A 21,351-nucleotide genomic window follows, 5' to 3' on the forward strand; every position below is an offset into this window, starting at 1 on the left:
GCTACCCCAACTTCCATGTCCTCAAAGGGCCTTTTCAGCTTGGTCTTCATCATGTATGGCTCTCATCTTTCTTTAGAGAACGTTGACTAGGGCTTATCCCATTGTGTAAGCACCCCCTATTCCTCGTACTAGAAGCCCTACCTGTGGAGCCCAGTACCATACTTCAGCCACTTAGCTGTTACCCTGTCCAAGCCTGCCTATTGCTCCCTAAAGGAGGGCTACAGAGGAAGAAGATGAGATACAGACTTGGAGCATTTGACAGGATGGCTTTATGGCCCCATCCATCTCAGGTTTTCTGGAAAGAAGTCGCCCTTCTTACATCCCATTCTCCATTAATGGCAACAGGTGCAGTTCTCCTGTCTCTGACACTCTGACACTTGGACCGAGTCCTTGCTTCCTCATGGTCTCTCTCCCTTTACACCCAAATCTCATTGCTTCTTATAAATGTGTCTCACATCTGTCCTCTCCTTTCAGTTTTACCAGGTGCCACCCTATTTCAAAAGCCCTCAAAATCTTTCTTCTAGACTCTTGAATAGCGCTCAGTTGACCCTCTACTTTCTGTATCTTCCACGTCTTCCTTTTTTCTACCCTAGTCCAGCCTCTGCATTACTCCCAAAATAATCTTCCTGAAACCACTTAAGAAGGTCACACTTTTGTTTAAAAACCTTCTCAGGCGGGGCGCCTGGGTGGCTCAGTCGGTTAAGCACCTGACTTCAGCTCAGGTCATGATCTCATGGCTTGTGAGTTTGAGCCCCAAGTCAGGCTCTGTGCTGTCAGCTCAGAGCCTGGAGCCTGCTTCAGATTCTGTCTCCCTCTCTCTCTGCTGCTCCCCTGCTTATGCTCTCCTCTCTCACTCTATCTCTTTCCCAAAAATAAATAAACATTTTCAAAATTTTTTAAAAATAAACAAAAACCTTCCTTCTGAGCCCTTGCTGTCAAATAAATTCCACAACTTAGAATATTGGGGGAGAGGGGAAAGTGGGTGATGGGCATTGAGGAGGACACTTGTTGGGATGAGCACTGGGTGTTGTATGGAAGCCAATTTGACAATAAATTATATTTTTAAAAAAGAAGATTATTTAGAGCCTAACTCTATACTGATCATCTTTTTCTCACACTCAGCTTCACTTAATATAGTCTCTGATACATAGTAGATACTTAATAAAAGTGGAATGGAGTAAGGAATGAAGACAGATGTCTCCTTTTACTAGAAATTCTAAAAGGTGAGAGCAACTTTTTAGAGTAAATATGTTCCTACATCATATTTGCCGCTTACACTAGGTCTATTGAGAGAATTGATCTCATCTTTTTAGGATTATTTGTGTGTGTAAGTGTGTGACAGCATGTGTAGGGAAGTGGTAAGAGGGTCATTTTCCTCCTCCCTCAAAGGCTCCCTGCAGATCTGGAGAAGACAGGTTGAGTGACATTAGGGTACATCTGCTAGAGGCTGACTGACACACAGATGCTAATGAGAAACAATAATTCTATCTCAATCAGTTCCTTTGAGGATCTGGAGCCTGGTCTAACCCTGAACAGGTTGGCCCAGCAGATCCCACCAGCGGGGCTCCATCTAAACCCCTCCCCCACACCCTACCCATCTTATCTAAACCAAGGGCCCTAACTGTGCCCCAACACCTTTTGCAACTCAGTCCATCTCCTCTCCTATTTTACTGGCATTTTTGACTTCATAATGAATTTGTATTGCTTATTGGAGTAGCTCCTTCAGCCCATAATACTTTTCATGTTCTCTAACAGACTTAGGAGGGCATCCTCTGTTACTAGAGACATCACCAAAGATTCTGTTGAGCCATGGATAAACAAATCGACGAGCACATTCACTCTCAGACTCTTAGCATAAGAACGGAATGAAATTTTGTTTTTAAGTCTCTGTCAAAACAAATCTGGAAAGAGATGCCACTGGAGTCTTGTGGCTGCATTTTAAAGCCCCAAAAGGGCCACCCTGGGCTCAAAGCAGCGCCCTGAGTGCTTGAGCTCCAAGCAAACGCTGTTTTGTCTTTGCTCACTTCACGCTAACCACAGGGAGACAGCGACACTGAGCACTGTCTGAAACAGCCTCACCTTGCTGTGCCCCCACAAACCAGGCTGAAACCACAACATCCTTCTTGCCCGCGGCAGACCTCACTATGCGCTCGAAGGCTGAGGTCTGACTTCTCTCCCACTATTTTCACTGTTTGAGCCCATTTCATGGTTCAGTCCCTATAAATCAATGAGAGCCGTTGCCACCAGGGTCCTTGCATAAGAATCTACAGAAAGAGTGCCCTGCATTGGAAGACCTCACTTAGCTTTACCATGCTACAGGAGACCTTTACATTTTCTTACTGAATTGAGCTGCTTTTTGCAAAGTTTACCCACTGTGCCAGTGGGATTGTTTGGAAGGAGCCTTTACAATTTGCTAAGGTGCCACTTATAAAACTGTGCTGCTGTTATTTCTTGTAAAGAGCGATTTTCTCCAAGCTGATAACCACGTTTCTAAATACTGCATTTTCCTAAGGGAGGTGGGAGAGCTAGCAAGCAGGTAGTCATAAACGCTTCTTGGATATTTGACACGTGCCGGCCACTTTCTATGAACAGACTCATTTAATTCTCATCTACATACAACTCTTACGGTTGGTCTATTGCTTTCTCACTGCTGAGGTGTGAAGGGTTAAGGAGCTCCCCCAACCCACATGGCTGCTAAGGGGTGAGGATTCCTACAAGGAAAGGAAGGGATTTGCCTCCAGAGTCTTTGTCCCTAATCCTCCAACAGCACTGCTTCTCTCTCACCTGTGGATCAGGTCAGGCATTATAGGTATAGCCATGTGATTAAGTCCTTCGGAGCTCCCTTCAGCTAAGAATCTGTCTCTTGAACCCTTTGCCCCGTGAGCATTGCCTCCCAACTAAAGGAATTTTGCCATCAGGGGCCTTGGCTTATGAAAGATGAATCCACTCATCTACATACCTGACGTTTTTGTGGCAGCCTGGCTTGCCTCACCTATGTTGCCAGTTTCACTATCTTTCCTTCCCTGCATTCGGATCTCCATAAATCTGATCACAACGTCTCTTTCACTCTTGTCCTGACACATGTGGTCCACTCACCATCTAGCGCCGCACCCCACCCCCATCCCCCACTCAGCCAGAAGGGCATAAACACTTTTTCCTGATAAATACTTTAGAACGAGGACAGTGAAAGGAATGAACCTCCAGAATACTCTTCCCCTCCTGAGCCCTCCCTTGTAGAGACATCATGACAAATCAAGTTTCCTCTGTCAGTCTAATAGCTTAATTTAATGGCCAACTGAAGGAGCATGGTCTCTAACTGAATTTCTCCAGTTTTTTTGACTGCATGATGCTCAGACAATCTGATATGAGAACACAGGCTGCAAATACAAATGCTAGAGTACCTTGGCAGACATTTGAAAAATATGGTAGCAGATCAGATTTCTTAAAAACATGGCTTCTTAGTCTATCTCTAATTTTCTCACTTTCAAAAGAGCACAGGATAGATTTCACTTTTCTCTTAATTCTACTACAAGAAAACAGAGCACGTGTACCATGACAGACATAATTAACCTTCATCATCAATGGCAGAGAGGCCAGAGGGCCTTGTGAGGACTGTCCCACATGACCTGGCTGCTTCCCAATGTTGCCTGGCAGTACTGTGAGAAGCCAGAAATTCTGATCCTTATGCAAACTGAAATTGGAAATATTGACAACTAATTCAAATATTTTAAAACGTATGTGGGCTGGTTCTACAGATACCAAACAAATCATATTCATGGGCCTTATATGTGACCCATTGCCTATCCACTTTCCACTGTCAGGTTCCCCAAAGTGGGCCATTCCAGGTGAGTCACAGGGTGGTTGTGGCAGCAAGTAGAGGCAGCCAAATCCAAACCCAATGCTTCACAGTTAAAACCATATGTACAGGGCCACAACCAGCTCCTGCAACACCTTGTGTGACTCCCCACAAGACATCCCTTCTGGGAGACATCCCTTCCTTCAGATTCATACAGCACATGTCAGGACAGAACCAATTAGTGAATATAGTTCAGCCCCCATTCTCCTCTTAACTAGTTGCATTTTTGCAGTACACAAGCTGCCCACTCATGTACAGCAGACTTGATGTGGCTTTCCTCAGCATATCTGGACACTCAAACCATGTGGATGAAAAAATAAAATAATCTGAAGAAGGAAGACAACCTGCAGCCAACATTCTCCAGCCATTGCTCTGCAATTCTAGGCTGCCAAGCATTTGAGCCCCCCACCAGAGTGCACAGCTTGACCAAGATCAGACGTACACCCCCCGCTACAGCCTGTTGTCTTATCGCCTGCATCTCCCACCCATACTAGACATGGAAGGATAGAAGGGAGATATTAAACACATGCATGGGACGAGGCTAAGCCTTGAGGAAACCTGGAAGTGGTAACCTAGGACAGGTCTAAGAATAAGCACACAAACATCACCAACCTGTCAATGCATTTGCCCACACATTCCTTTGCATTAGGTGGTTGTCTAGCAATGCAACTTTTGTCTAACTCTCAATTTTACCTGCAAGACTAAGTTAAAATGGAAAAGTCAGCATAATTTCCTGTAGCCATCCTCCCCTCTATGACTAAGAACACAACAAGGCCACTGAAGAGGTGATTACTATCTACTCCCTTATCAGTTGTGATCAAACTATTGTTCTAGAAACCACAGCTGATGGATCTATTTCCAAATTTCCAAATTAGCTGTGGACTCACTTTGAGGTTCTCCCTTCTTCTCACAGAAATTCCCAGAGACAGAAGAACATGGTGAGAAGATGTATCCCCATGCCCACACTGTCCCCTTCTATGGCTACCGTCACATTCCCTTTATTCTTGGGGGAAATAAAGTAACCCCTAGGAAAATAAATGTATCTTTTGAAAACCTTGTTACTGATTCTAGCGGTGCTCTGGGTGAAGGCACTCCCCTTGTTCGCCTCCCATCCTCTGGTTCCCCATCCCTGTTCTCACACCTGCCCACCAGCACCAAACAACTTCACAGCTGGGCTGCACGAGGGCAACAGTTCTGGGCCATCATGGGACCTGAGAATGGAGAACAATCTCCTTCAACTTCCCTGTGAGGCAAAGTGTGGTGCTCTTTCCTGCACAGGATACAACACTAGAGACAGCAAGAAATGGCTGAAGACTAGGTAGGACTGGCCTTACCATGGAGACAATAATTGAGCAACTGGCTGGGTCCCTGTCCCTGCAAGCCCCTCAAGAGTTGAGTCGATGATATCTGCTTAGCCATGAAATGCTCTTGTTTAGGTAACAGGGCCCAGAGAAGTGCAATCAGTTTTTATTATTTCTTGTGAAACTAAAGTTTCCACGGAGAGTGTAACAGAAACCCTAACAGAGCCTTAATCTGGAAGTCAGAAGCCCAAATGCAGAAGATAAAAATCCTGAGATAAAGTGCATCTTGAGTCTAGGAGCAAGAGCAGCTAGATTCAGTAACAATGTCATGGCCACAGTGTGCGTTCTGATGTTTGGATTTGTCATCTGGCAAAGCCCTCTTGTGCCTATGGCCTCAGGAAAGAGAGGACTGTAAGTAAAGGCTAAAAGGGCTGTTTCACTAAAACCCTGGGACAAGGAGCCTCTAAAAGAGAATGCTACCAAAGGCGCCTGAGTGGCTCAGTCTGTTAAGCATCCATCTTCGGCTCAGGTCATGGTCTTGGGGTTCCTGGGCTAGAGCCCCGCATTGGGCTCTGTGCTGATGACTAAGAGCTTGGAGACTGCTTCAGATTCTGTGTCTCCCGCTCTCTCTGCCCCTCCCTGACTTGTGCTCTGTGTGTGTCTCTTTCTCAAAAATAAACATTAAATTTAAAATAATGAATTAATTAACTAATTAAATAAAAGAGAATGCCACCAAAAGAAAAAGTTCTTTCCTCCTGTCTAAAATGCCACACAGCTTCAATCTCCTCCACGACCCCTCCACATACACCCTAGGACTCCAGGGTCCCAGATGCAGCTGGTGACCCTCAGAGAAGGATACTCCATAGAGGATAAACATTCCTGGCAGGAGCAGTGATGCACAGAGCAAAGGGGCAACACCCAGTGAAAAGAAATGGCAGATTCTTTGCTGGGCAGCCTCATTTGTTTGTGAGCACACATAAGAACCATCTCAGTCTTCCCAAAGACTCCCTCAAATACTTATGCAACATCTTCCAGGAGACCAGTGGTCCTGACAGAGTGGGTAGGTTCAGGAGCCAAAGAAGTTTAAAGTATTCTTCTTAACATAAAGCCTTTGGACTCTATAAGGTAGTGACACCTGGAGAAACCAGATTTTAAAGATTCATGGGGATGCCTGGGTGGCTCTGTCCATTAGGCGTCTGGCTCTTGATTTTGGCTCAGGGCATGATCTCATGATTCATGGGTTCATGATTCATCCGCCTTAGCACAGAGCCTGCTTGGGATTCTTTCTCTCACTGTCTCTCTGCCTCTCCCTAGTTTGTGTGCATATGCTCTCTCTCCCTCAAAATAGGTAAATAAACTTCAAAATAAAAAGAACAAAAAGATTCATGTATTTTAACCTTCAGAGCCTGTGTAGAATTTCCATATATTTTCAGATTCGCCTGTGTGAAATGTTTCCCATGATTAGAGCACGTGAGTGGCTCAGTCAGTTAAGCATCTGACTCTTGATTTCAGCTCAGGTGGTGATCTGGCAGTGGTGAGATTGAGCTCCATGCCAGGCTCTGTGCTGAGTGTGGAGCTTGCTTCAGCTTCTCTCTCTCTCCCTCTCTCTCTGCCCCTCCCCTGGTCTTGATCTCTCTCTCTCAACATAAATAAATAAACTTTAAGAATATGTTTCCTATGATTAAGTTGCATATACAATGGATCACTGAGATAGAGGGGGATTCTTGTCCTAGGAGGATTTCCAGGACCATCACGGTGGTGGGGAGGCTCCGTTTCTAACCTTAAGAGGCAGACATGGCTACTCTTCTTCCACCTCTCCCCTCTTGGTATCAGCAGATGAGTGTAGACCCTGACACTTTGAGTTTCCACACCTGCTTGTCCCCTCTCAGAGATTTGCAAGAAACCTGAGAACTTTCACATATGAAGAAATTGAATAAGTTGCAACATTTTTAGTGCAATATTCTGGTGTTGGGAAATCATATATCATTGCAAACTTAACACCGGGATGTGATCACAGTTCCAACTAGGGGAATTTGCAGAAAAAGAGTGAAGGTGCCCTATGACACTGACTCACTCCGCCTGCTCTGTCAAATGCTCCCTCCACAAAGAAATCCCCAGTGACATCATTACATTCTCATATCCTCAAAAACAAGCTATGTGGCTTGGAGAATTTTCCTTTCCCACCACGCTTCTTAAACTAGTGTGCACTAACATGACAAAACCAGCAGTAGTGTGTGTGGAGTACCCATGGAGCCACAGAGCTTCTATTTCCCTGGAGTTTTGAGAGTGGAAAGTAATTGTTATATTGGCAAGAAGCTGCTCTTAAAATTTGCCTAAATAGATAGTAAATTCACATGGAGAAGCTCCAGGATTACACAAACATATGGCAAAAAGCAAGTTTCCATCCCAGTCCTGTCTACTGTTCCAACAGGGCTACTGGCAAGAGTCAACTACTATTACTGATTTCTTGATTATCATCCCAAAGAAGAAGTCTGTAAATATATACCCTCTTCCAATTTAACACAGATTGCGAGTGATTTAAAACTAATTTTTCAGGGGTGCCTGGGTGGCTCAGTCGGTTAGGCATCCGACTCGTGATTTCAGCTCAGGTCATGATCTCATGGTTCGCGGGTTTGAGCCCCACGTCAGGCTCTGCACTGACAGCACGAAGCCCGCTTAGGATTCTCCCTCTCTTTCTCTCTGCCCATCCCTCCCTCCCTCAAAAATAAATAAATAAACATACAAAAGTCTGTGATTTTCAGATGGTAAAATGCATATGAATCACCCAGGATGTTATTAAGATGCAGATTCTGATTCAGTAAATCTTGAGGAAGACTAGGGTTCTGCATTTCTAACAAGCTCCCAGGCAATGCCAACGCTTCTGGTCCACAGGTCACACAGTGAAGAGCAAGTATTTAGAAACTTGTGTCTACATTTAGTAAATTTACATTTACTCTAATGTAAATTAACGTGGTAAAATTGTGACCTAAAACATGCTTTCTTGGAAAGTAATCTTACACCACTTACTAAAATTAAAAAAAAATGTGAAGTCTCTAACCCAGCAATCCCATTCTAGCCCCGAGGAGAGCATCGTTTATCATTATACATATGTATATACATATATGTATTCACTCATTTATTTATTGCCATGAAAATACATAGAGGGAAAGGCGACTAATAGGGAATGCTTGAGTTAACTGTGATATATCCATGTCATGAAACATTGTGTAGTAATTTAGAAGAAGAAGAGGAAGAAGAAGAAGAAGAAGAAGAAGAAGAAGAAGAAGAAGAAGAAGGAGGAGGAGGAGGAGAAGGAGATGGAGGAGAAGGAGAAGAAGAAGGAGAAGGAGGAGATGACGAGATGGGATGCCAGGGTGACTCAATCAGTTAAGTGTCCAACTCTTGATCTTGGCTACAGGTCATGATCTCTCAGTTAGTGGGTTCAAGCCTCACATCGGGCTCTGCATTGACAGCATGGAACCTGCTTGGGATTCTTTCTCTCCCTCTCTCCCTCTCTCTCTCTCTGCCCCTCCCCTGTTTGTGTTCTCTCCCGCTCCCCTTGCTCTCTCTCCCTCTCTCTCTCTTTCTCTCTCTCTGAAATAAAGAAATAAACTTAAAATTTCTTTATTTAAAAAATTTTAAAAAGAGTGAGGAAGATTTCAGAAGGTAACTAGTTGATTTAGAGAAACTTCTACAAGGTGTTATTGAGTGAATAAAGCCAGATTCAGTGAAGTATGTATTAAATAATCCTATTTTTGCAAAATAAAAGACAAAAAACCAAAGACCTATGTATGTGTTTGCTTATACATGTGTATAGTATATATATACATTTATAACATATTCACATATGTGTGTAGTGTGCATACACATCAATAAATACATGTTGTATATGATTCTATGAGCACATAAAAAACATAAGAAGACACACACTAAGTTATCAACCTGAATTTAGGGGGTAGGAGGTGACTATGGGTGAAAGAAGCAAATAAAAAAGAAAATGGGAGAGGAAATTATATTAAAATAGCATGTATAAGTTATCATATTTACATAAAGTGATATGGGTGAACATGTTTACATGTAAAAAGTTGGAAAAATTTTATTTTTATATTAACACCTATGTATGGCATCAAGAACAAACGATTACATACATTTGAAAGTAAAATGTGAGACTTTGATGTCCTCAGAATATAGTCCTCCTCTCTAAGCTCTCTTACAAAGACTTTAGTATGACTATTTGAAAGTCCTTGCTCAGCTCTTTGGTGCCTGCATGGTACCTCCTAGCTCAATGGCTTTCAGCAGAAAAAGAAAACAAAATGAGAGTAGATACTGATGTCTCAATAATGGCCAGGGAGGACACAATTTGGGATTCCCCAAATCAATTGCTTTTAGGGGTAGCCACCGTAACTGTGATGAAATCTCCTTGAGGTCTTCATTGAGAGTTATCACCGATTTCTCTTCACACAGCTCAGAAATTACCACCTATCTGTATCAGCATTCTCTTCAAAGCTTGTTTTCCCCCAAGAAATAAACACCAAATTAGCAGTATCTAGCCCACATCATGGTGCAGAATGTGGGGCAGATTACCAAAGAATGTGAGATGCACGTAATTTGAAGTCTTTTTATCCACAGAGTAAAGAAACATTATTTTTTCCTCCCCGCTGCTTACCCACATCTGAGCGCAGTCAGACACACAGAAACTAAAATACATGTACGGCANAAAAAAAAAAAAAAAAAAAAGTACGGCCACACTTGCATTTTGTTTTGAAGATTTTCAGATAACATCAAAGATTGTTTCCAAACCACGGTCCTGGTTTTATGGTCCAGAGCAATACTTTAACCATTTCAAAAACAGATCAGAATATAGGCTTTTAACTCTTTCTCCTTGTAAATTACAGAACAGATTTTAATTCGACTTCAGTGGCAAACACAAATATGTAATCTAATATGTTCAGTTACTATCATCCAAAATGTTTATTTTTGTGGTAAATTGAAAAGTGCTAAGACATCTAGTCATATAGACATCCAAAACATTTGCTCTCGGCTTCCTTCCTTTCTAAGAAATGTCCTTCCTAAAGGAAACCTCTAGCTATAGAATAAGACAAAGACAGTCTTACTTGTCTCGTCTTTCTTGTCCACATGCACTAACTTTTTCAGAATAGTGTTGACAAGTCGTGTACTGTATACTTACTATGGTTTGTTAAGAAGAGTCTGAAAAAGTTGGTGTTCTAAGGGCTACATGTGCCAACCAGGTGTAAACATTTAGTCTTCCTAGTGCTGTGTCCCTCTCACCTCCATCTGGGGGAACTAAATGCCGGCCACCGAGTAGACAAGGAGTCCCCAAGCCTATATGAATAAAATGGTGGGGGCCATCATTGAGGTAATCAGGAGAACCAGAGCCTCTGATCCATTATAATTTCTCATTCCAACCAAATACTGAACTGCCACTGAGCAGCCATGTCCAGGCCCCCTCCCTGACAAGGCATTGATGTCTATGCATTAAGAAGACACAAGGAAGACAGTCCCATTTTATCTCTTCCCCAGCACCTTAAGAATATTAAAGTTGACTGGAAATGTAGGGTTCTACATCTTGCTGGTTCCTGGAAATGTACCCAATCAGTATTGCAGAAGGATAGAGGGTGATCCTTGGACTGGGAGGGACGCTCCCCTCCAAGGTGAGGCATAATACTTGGCACACAGGTTATGTGCTTTGCGACTTTTGATCACCCCTGACTCAGCTTCACGGCATGATCCATACAATCCGTATGATCTAATAAGAAATGCTTTCTGAATTAAGGACAAGAATAAGCAAGATAACATTCTCCCAGCAGTATAATTTATTGCTTACAATAGCAAAGACGTGTGTTTACAGGGGCCGGGATGTCAAAAGTGTCTCCTGATCGAAGGACATTTTTCATAAAACGGACATTTTCCTTCTCCCATGAGCTAACATCTCTGAAATTGGGATGAACCTTACAATTGATGTCATCTAGATTTGGTAAATTGCAGTAAATAAGAATATCAAATTTACTTATCAATGTTGTTGGTTCTAAAGCAATTGTAAGTACTTGTCCAGTACTTTATTATTATCTCAGCTTTTTTGTGTTTGTTTTAAACCATGTATTGCCCTAAGAGGTGTTTTATTTACTGATAGCAGCTAATTAAACATCCCCCTAGGTTACCTCATTCGCTAGACTTTTGAAGTATTTGATGCCACAGTAGTGATACTCTGCTTTAAAGTCAATTTTTAAGTTACTATCCCTGCCTGAAGTCCAACTGGCTAGTCTTATAATTCTACCCAAACCCACTGAATGGATTGCAACTCATATTTCATCACTTTGGAAAGCACTCTATGTGACCCCCAACTTTTTTTTCTTCCTTGTTTCACATGACACATAGATGTGTGTTGTGAGAGCTGAGCTCCTTGCACAAATGGAATCGTGCTTAACAGGACACTGACCTGACCTACTTTGATGAGAATGTGTTCCACAATTGTAAATCACTCACTAACACTGGCTGACCTATTTCCAATTATACAAGCCTTCTCTGAAACACTTACTGAGCGGGAACATGAATTAAAATCATTATGGAATCGCCTCTTCAATCAGATTGGAGCAAATTACAGAAAATACTACTACAAAATCCTATTCTATTCTATTCTATTATTCAGATAGCAATATCTTTTTCTGTGTTCCTCCTTTTTTACTCCCTGAGTGTTCTTAATTCATTAAGAATCATCCTTAAGAACCAAACTGCTCTTTTAGTCAATTCTTACCTTCTTTTCAGTGGCCAGTTGAATTTATTTTCCTAGAATAATGACTCATATCTAATAAATTTTTTAAATCTCTGAAATAACAAGCTGTCATCAAGCCTAATCAAATTATCTGGAAAGTTTTTCTTTTTCTTTTCTTGCCTTCTTTTTCTCTTTTTCTTTTTTCTCTCTGTTTCTTTCTTCTTTTCTTTCTTTCTTTCTCTCTTTCTTTCTTTCTTTCTTGAGTATCATGTAAGACATTGCCTAGATATCACATTTTGGTAGTGAATACTACAGTACATAAAATAATCTTTACTCTGGACACATGGAAATACACTCAAAGTGGCAGTAGATAAGCTTTTGGAGAGTCTAATGTTTTTAAGTTCTAGAATTGCCCAGAGTAACGATCCATCCATTCATTTTTATTATATAATTGCCAAAGTGCTAATGACATGTATTTTGGGTGTTCCCTTATTGGGGAAAATGTTTTTAACACCTATAAACCACAAGCAGAGTGTAAGATTAAACAAAGCCCTTTGTTCCCACAATTTGTTCAAGAACAATCTGTATCCGTAAGCAAAATTTGATATCAACACGATTCTGGCCTAAAATGCTGACTGAGACCATAAGTTGGCTGGCTAACAGCTCACAAAGGTAACAGGTCGATAGATATAAAGGGTTTATACTGGGCCTCAGAAACCAAGCAGAAGAAGAGTGGGGGAGGGGGAGCCTTTCAATTTCAATTCAAACTAGGCTCACGATTTCTTTTGTGTTTCTATTGCCTGAGGGAAAAAAGAAGAAATCCTACTCCTTTGAACTGTGTCATAGCGCACTAGTATAGCTAAGTGACTAAAATAAAATCCACTTCTGATGTATTACCAAAATAAAAGCCAGTGTGTCAAGATAGAACTACTGCCTAAACTATGTAAACAGGAAAACCTAATCTCTCTAAAATTTCCTACCTGAACACCTTCTTGCTGTTACCAGCAAGCATGTTGGTAAATCATGGGAAACATCCAGACACTTGCCTGAAACAGTTAAGATACTATTTAACATAGTAACTGACTGTGAGATACCAAGGACAGGATTTGCTGTAGCCAACCAGAAAGAAAGACAATTGTTCATTATTGGCAACAAAAATAGGGAAGGGACCAGAGAAAGACAAAAGCGCAAAAACTTGTTTAAGGTTCACCTGGGTGTCTCGGTCTGTTAAGTGACCATTTTCTGATTTTGGCTCAAGTCATGATCTCACAGTTCATGAGTTCAATCCCTGAACCAGGCTCTAAGCTGACGGTGCAGAGCCTGTTTCCCTCTCGGTCCCTCCTTCATGCTCTCTTTCTCATTCTCTATCTCTCAAAAATAAATAAATAAACTTAAAAGCAGCAGCAGCAACAACAACATGTTTAAGACTACAGCATGCTTTCACTGAGAATTGATCTTAACTAAGCAGGAGCAGAAAAACAGAGAGAGATTTCTGAAGAATGATTTCAGAGAGCCAAAGGGCTGGGAGACAGTACAGCAATAGAAACATGAAGGACTTAAGATTTGCATGTATTTTAGTAACATTCTCCATGTATGTGAAGGTTTTCTGAAAACCCATGAGTAGCAATTCTTGATGTTTGCTGATCTCAGCAAAAGAAAATGAGCCTAATCTACTACGTGAATTAACTTAATTTTCAAGCTTTCTTTATTCAGCAGATTTAGAGGCACAGATCACATCAGAGAGGAGTTGTAGGATGGTGGAGAGAAACTGACTGTGCAAGCCACTCCTCTGAGTCTCAGGTTTCTAATTTTAGAAATGCATATAATAATGTTTTGCAAAGATATGAACCTTAAAGCATTTAGCAGGAACCAGGCCTAGAACCATTCAGCAAATGGAGGCTCCTATTGCTGGCTGGGCCCTCAGATCTGCTTTTTCTATTGTCTTCTGCATCAAAAGTTGATTCTGCTATTTGGCTTCTTCTGTTTGATTCCATGCAAACCTAGACTCATTCTATTAAATCCCGGGGTCAGGCGACTTAAAATAAAGGCAGGGGCGCCTTGGTGGCACCCTAGGTTAAGTGCCTGACTCTTGATTTCGTCTTAGGTCATTATCTATCACAGCTGTGGGACTGAGCTGGGGTTGAGCTGGGGTTGAGCCCCGTGTGGGGGCTCCATGCTGAGGATGGAGCCTGCTTAGAATTCTCTCTCCCTCTCCTTCTGTGCCTCCCTATGTACCCTCTTTCTCTAGAAAAGAGAAGAGAGGAGAAGAGAAGAGAGGAGAGGAGAGGAGAGGAGAGGAGAGGAGAGGAGAAGAGAAGAGAAGAGAAGAGAAGAGAAGAGAAGAGAAGAGAAGAGAAGAGAAGAGAAGAGAAGAGAAGAGAAGAGAAGAGAAAAAAGAAAAGAAGAAAAGAAAAGGAAAGAAAAGAAAAGGAAAGAAAAGGAAAGGAAAGGAAAGGAAAGGAAAGAAAAGAAAAGAAAAGAAAAGAAAAGAAAAGAAAAGAAAAGAAAAGAAAAGAAAAGAAAAGAAAAGAAAAAAGAAAAGCAGGCAAATTAATCTTCGGAGGTCAGTCACACAGTGCACTGAGCTTTTCCCCTTGCAGCCTCCTGTTCTGTTGTGTAGATGCAGACCTTGAGCATTATCTTCCAACAGGAGTTTGGTAAGGGCATGGAGGATGGAGGGGATAAACATCGATGGAAGGAGAAACAAAGTAGCTCGCTCCCTAGAATGATTTAAAAAACTCACCTTATTGATGGAAGGAGGTTATGAAGTAAGCCGTCCTCACTGCAGTCTGCATTTATTCTGCCTTTATGATAGACAAATCTAAATTTGTCTTTCCTGCTTACTTTATGTGAATTTCTTTTTGTCCTTCACTTGGAAAAAAATAAAATTAATACTAATAATGAAATGTTTTTCATGCTTGTTTTCTTGTCCATAGATACATGGTGGTTTTCTCTCCCTCCCCCATCCCTTTGTGTTCCCGCTGATTTTGGTTCACTGCAACATAGCACTTTTTCTCCTTTTTGGTCATCAAGGTGATAATTCATCGCTGTGTTTCACATTCCCAAATGAACTGGAAATTGGGATCCGAAAGTATATTTTGCAGTATTTAGGGTTATCGTAACTTGGAAATTTTAAATTTCATCACTTGGAAAATGAAATTTTTAGTCAAGATAATGAAAAAAGATACTGGAAGTCTGTCCTTAACGCTAACCCGCCAACTGCAGACAAAGACTTCATCAGCATGAATTCTTTTCATTTCTCATTTCTTCAAAAGTTAGTCATAAGGCATCACTTTCAGTCTTTCTCTGATTAACACTGAAAAAAGAAACCACTCCTTTCCCTCAACTTTCTAGGTAGATGTTTTACAATTACAAGAAATGTTTGTTTATGAAGCAATTGAGGGAATGAATGATGCAAAGTAAGAATCCTTTACGAATGCCGCCAGATAATTAGGAATTGATATGGCCATAATGGAGGGGGTGGGGGAAGGAAGGAATTATGAGTACTTTTATCAAAAGAAAAGTCTGAAGTTTCTGAATGGTGAGTGGGAAAAAAGCCCAGGTAGGGGAGAAAATTCAGCTCATAGTAGGAAAGCTACAGATGAAAAGCAGTCCACTGAAGGGCTGCAGTGCAATCAGGGAAGGACAAGTATTAATAGGCTTGAAATTAGCAACATCTCCTGAAAGAGTCAAGTGAGTAAGTGCATATACATGGGGCTCACTACCTTACGTCATCATCATCACCGTCATCCTTCTCATCATCACCCCCACCATCACCATTAATACATGATGAACATCTAGATGTTCTATCTCATTTAATTATGACAACAACCTATTTAGCAGGAAACTCAGACTTTTAGTTGTTGAATAACCTCTCTGGGATCACACTGCTATTTTAGCAATGCAGATCTGTAAAGATTCCAAACCCATCCTCTTAACTGCTCTACCAATCTGCCCCAAAGAACCCAATTTAAAGATGATATACTTTGAAAGGAACCAAACTCTACACACCTAACCACCATTCATTAAGCCACGCATTAATCATGTCAAATCTCTTAGACCCAAAGAAAACACCTCAGTGTCCTATTAGTAAAATATGCTTTCCACAACACTTGTAGCTACCATGAAATAAAATGCAGTTTCAAAGAAAGAAATTTCTGTCCCCTGTGCCCCTTTGTGAGCTTATTACTTAATGTGAAATAAGAGATTTTTCAATTAGTCTCACTGGAATCCCATGAGCAACATATAATTCTTTAAATCACATCATCTGAGCTCTGATTCATCTCTTCCTGTATTTGTGCTGTGATTCTAGCTAATCATACTAAAATACTAAAGTATGAGTCTTTTGTTAGTAATACGTTCACTAATTAGATACGGGATAGTCTCACAAAATATTCCCCTCTTTTCTCTATGACTTTCTTAAAAATATAAACCAATGGTAAGTTAGACATTGTAAAAGATCAACAAAATCTACATAAACCTTTAACTAGATTGACTAAGAAAAAGATTCAAAGTGCTGAAATCAGAAATGAAAGAAGAGACATCACTATCAATCCTACAATAATAAAAAGGATTATAAAAGAATACTATAAACAACTGTATGCCAACAAATTAGCTAACTGAGATGATAAAAAAAAAAAAAACTGCCTAGGAAGACACAGACTACCAAAAGTAACTCAAGAAGAAATAGAAAATCTGAATAACCCTAAACAAATAAAGATATTGAATTAATAATTTTAAAACTTCCCATAATGAAAAGGCCTACATGACTTCACTGATAAATCCTATCAAACATTTAAAGATTTAACACTAATCCTTCACAAATTCTTCTAAACAAATAAAAGAACTTGGGAGACTTCCCAATTTATTCCCACTATTACCCTATACCAAAACCAAACAAAGACATCCCAAGAAAGTACTACAGATCAATGTCTTGTATGAATATGGATGCAAAAACCCTCAACTAGCAAAACCAAATCCAGTATCATAACAAGGTCATGACCAAGGAATAGAAGATTGGTTTAACAGTTCAAAATTAATCAAAGTCATATACCCTATTAATAGACAAACCCACATAATCACCTCAATAGATGCAAAAAGTATTTAACAAAGTACAACACCTTTTTATGATTAAAATGCTCATCAAAGTAGAGATAGGAAGAAACTTCCTCAACTTGAAGAGAGAGACTTAACACCTTTGACTTATTTCCTAGTGCAGGAAGGTGTTAGGATGCTGGGCTCCATGTCATGAATGCTAACCAGCACTCAACTCTCTCTTTTCTACTCACTTTATTTCCATCCCTTTCCCTCTCTCAGTTAGAAGCTCTTTATCTGGTTATGAGAGAAAGAGAGGGAGAGAGGGGTGTGGGTGGGAGTGGGTGTGTGTATTGAATTGGCTTCGGATGAGGCAGGGAAAGGAGGACATGTCTGACCTAAAAAAAGAAATTGCTCTAAATTTTTCCTACCTTGTAGAGTGTGGCTTTGAAATTGAAAGTCAAAAACTTGAAGTCTCTGTTTTCTAGTATCACAATTTTCACTCGGGGCAACAGAAGCCTGCCAAAGGAGGGTCATGGGGTAAAAGTTAGTGGTAGGGGAGACACACGGCACAACATTTTACAGCATCATCTGTGCTACTTTTGTTTCCCTCCTGATGAACACAGATGGCGGAGTTAAAGTTGCAGGCCCTAAATACCTATGTGACAGACACTGAAACATAGGTATTCAATCACAGAATGGTCCTTAGAATTAAATATTATTCCCCCATTTTGCTGATGAGAGGCACTAGCCAGAGTTGAATACCAGCCCAGGTGTGATTCCAAATCCATGCCCTATTCAGTAGAGTGTAGAGATTTTAAGTGTTAAGCAGTAGACCTCATTCATCTTCCAAACAAAATCCTACACAGAAAACTACATTACAAAGTGGGTTTTAAGCAGCAGGAGGGCAACTATTCTCCTGGCTCTGCATATTCTCACAATGTTTCCTTCAGCCCCTCAAGAACAGTGTGTCCACAGTGGGAATAAGGAGAGGGGGATTTCTTTTCCCTATTTCCAGTCCCATCTGAATGGCCACTCTCCCCCAGGACTTAAGAATTACCTGACACTTTGTTAGGGGGAAAGCCAGACTGTGTTAGAGTCTTGTTCTTGTTGGGAAGTTGGAGGGGAAATTGATGGCTGTGGTGAAGTGAAGCCCTCACCGTTTCCTGTGGGAAAGATGGCTGGCAGAGCTCTGAACTATGGCATTGTGTAGGGTCCCCCAGAGTAAATAGAAGGGAATCTGACTCACTTTGCAAGGAGGTCCCAGGTGTTGGCATATGATTTTACAGTTGTGGGTTCCATTCTTTTCCACCTGCGCTCTCCCAGTTACTCCCTGTCAGCCTGGGAACAGGCTTTTCTCCACCCTTGCTCTCCATTCTTTTCTCCCTCAATGTGGATACTTGTTTAGCCTGAGGGATAGAGGAAGTGATGTTTGAGGGGGCAAAGGAGTTGAGAATCCTCTCCTTTGTGATGCTATATATGCCACTCTTCTCTTCAAATCTCCTGCTTTTGAATTCAAAAGCTAGGAAGGAAATCTCTTCTTGAATGTTTTCAACTGCCACCTTTCTGTCCTAAGTGAAGAGTCAGAATGTATGAACAGTGGAGGATGAAAAGAGCAGAAAAGGAAAAGCAAGCCCGTGGGTAGGAGTGGGGAGAGAGTAATGATTCATATTTCCCAAACCTCACTGTGCTGGAGGTAGTCTTACAGCACGCTGGCTCAGCTTCCTCCTCTTCCTGCCTACATCCGCAGGCAACCCCCAAGGCCTTTATGAAGGACCCTCTAAAAATGTGGGCACGCAACACTGCCCAGAATGACCTGAGATTTTACTTAAAATAGGATTTTGCCTTTCTGAAGGACATTATAAAATAACCAGTGCAGGCAAAATCCAGTTTCCCATAATAAACTGGAAAAAATTGAGTCCTTTCAGTGAAAATAGAAGGACAAGATAAGTGGCTGGTACAACTCTAAAATTCCCTGCCTGCCGCTGCCACCTGTAATACTTTGCATTTACCCAAAATGAATGCCCTCCTTTCTGCTTCTAGTAGTGAAACAGAGGTTAGCCAAGAAAGCATACAACTCGGCTAAAGTCAAGGAATAGACTATGCTGTTTGAGAGAGGAAGAGAGTTGCTTTAGAAAGCGCACGTGCAGTTCCGAGACAGAAGAAAATGGTGAGGAGCCCCTCCCAGGAGTAAGGCAGTCCTCTTCCAATCAGTGTTGGCAGAATAAGAAAGGACAGCCTTTTCTCATCTGCTCCAGAGTAGGGAAGGGGGTGACCAGCACAAATACTTAGTGCTTGAGTTGTACAGTATCAGACATGCCTCTCCTCACCTGCCAAGAATTAAGTACGAGAACTAACCAGGAAACTCAAATTAAGAGTCTCAGACACAGTTACTCAGGTCTCTCAGTCCGCGATCCCCGTGAGGACGGTTCAGGTGCTTTATCATGGTGTCCCCACCCCCAACCCCAATTCAGTGTATTCGAATTCAAAAATTTTTGTCACAGTCCCATCTGAGGTTCTAAGAAAAGAAAAACCTTTTATCTCCATATATTGCTCAGTTTCAGGAGGTCCATGGAGTACCCAAATTTGCAACTCTAGCTTCGGAATTTTACTGTTCTTTAAAGCCTCTTGGGATCAGAGCCGAGATCAGAGAAAACGGGCCTGGTGTGAATATTAAAATTCTTACTTCCCCACAGGCAAGTAAGCTTTGCCATGCCCAGATCTAGGACCATTCACCAAATAAATCATTTCATACTCTTTTTTTAAATGTTTATTTAATCTTGAGAGAGAGAGAGAGAGAGAGCTAGCAGGGGAGGGGCAGAGAGAGAGGGAGACAGATCTGAAGCAGGCTCCAGGCTCTGAGCTGTCGGCACAGGGCCCAGGGCAAGGCTCAAACTCACTCAGGAGCAGTGAGATCATGACCTAACTGACTGAGCCACCTAGGCCCCTCATTCGTTTTGTATTCTTCAATCCCACGACCAAATGCCTACTCTTTCCTCCTGCAGATGGAAATAGCTACTACCACCTATGTTCTTCATGACAAGTACTTTTGTGTAACTACCAAGGATACAACTCTTGCAGAGGCTACTTGTTCTCCACAACATTCATTCTCCCCTTCTTTCTTGTACTAATGGATTCTCCAGTTTTAGTTGTGAACATAGTTACTCCTTTTCACACTACATTTTCCTTTCTCCCTTGTAGCCAAGGTGGCCATGGTGACTACTTTCTAGCCAATAAGAGAAGAGTAGAGGTGATATATGCAACTTTCAGATCACGTTCTTTAAAAAGAAACTGATTCCTCTTCACTTTCTTTTTACATCTGCTTCCCAAAGGCTGGAATAAGATCATGGTGCTGATAAGCTAACCCTCAAGACACAGACAAATGCAACATCCTAGGAAATGAAAGTGTAGGCTGGGTGCCTAATTGAATGAACCCATGGAGCTTCCTAACTGCCATGGATGATATCCTATGAGAGATCAATAATTTGCATTTTTGTTAAAGCCACTGTATGTCCCAGCCCTTCCCCCACCCCTGTTTCAGCAGCATGGCCCAATCAATACATACAAAAACAAAAAATGTCCTATGTTAAATTCCAAAGTCTTCTGAGACTGATAAAATCCTAAACAGTTACACATTGATAAGCAAAAGTAGGCAGTACTCACCTATTTTCTTGGAAAGTATCTGGAAGTAACAATTGTACCTTAAAAATTTAGCACAGTGTCATGTAATCTGCCAACAGATAGACCTCTTGCTCCTCCTTTTCTGGGAACATCTACTGATTTTATGTGGCAACTCCATGAACAATATCACTCAGGGTCACTTTTAATGTTGACCTTTGCATATTTAGCTTAGGAAATTATAGAACACCAGTGCTTTTCTTGGGGACTCAATTTACACAGGTGCTGGATTCTAAGAGGCCAGGGGAGGCATAAGAAGTAGGATTGAGAGCTGTTGCCAATTTTCCCAGTCATCTGGGTTTGGATACCCAGATGTGGCAATCAGCACTGCAGTCCCTTAGAAAGTGTTCTGGGGGCATATAGGAACTGACCTGCAAGGATATCTGTGCAGAGTCACAGTCCAGGGTCTAGGAAGGTGTCACTTAATCCAGACTTCTCTCAAAAACACCACAGGACACTAATACTGGAGCTGTGAGAAGGAGCCTTCTATGAACTGGTTGCCTGTTGGTAAGGGTCTGACGGGAGAGATAGACCCACACCATGCCCCAGCTGCCCACAAAAGCAGCAGGACCTGGAACCATTGCCAACAGACATACCACTTTCCTCAAGAATTGACCTTCTGGGTCACATTTTTACCAAAAATTGAACGTGAAATAACATCAAAACGCTCTCTTTCTAGCAGAAATGACTTGAGCAAAGAGTGAAAAATTAATATTCAAGGCTCCATTTTTGTTGTATCCAAAGACAGAGAC

This window comes from Crocuta crocuta, unplaced genomic scaffold (genome assembly GCF_008692635.1).
Source record: "Crocuta crocuta isolate KB4526 unplaced genomic scaffold, BGI_CrCroc_1.0 scaffold150, whole genome shotgun sequence".
NCBI lineage: Eukaryota > Metazoa > Chordata > Mammalia > Carnivora > Hyaenidae > Crocuta > Crocuta crocuta.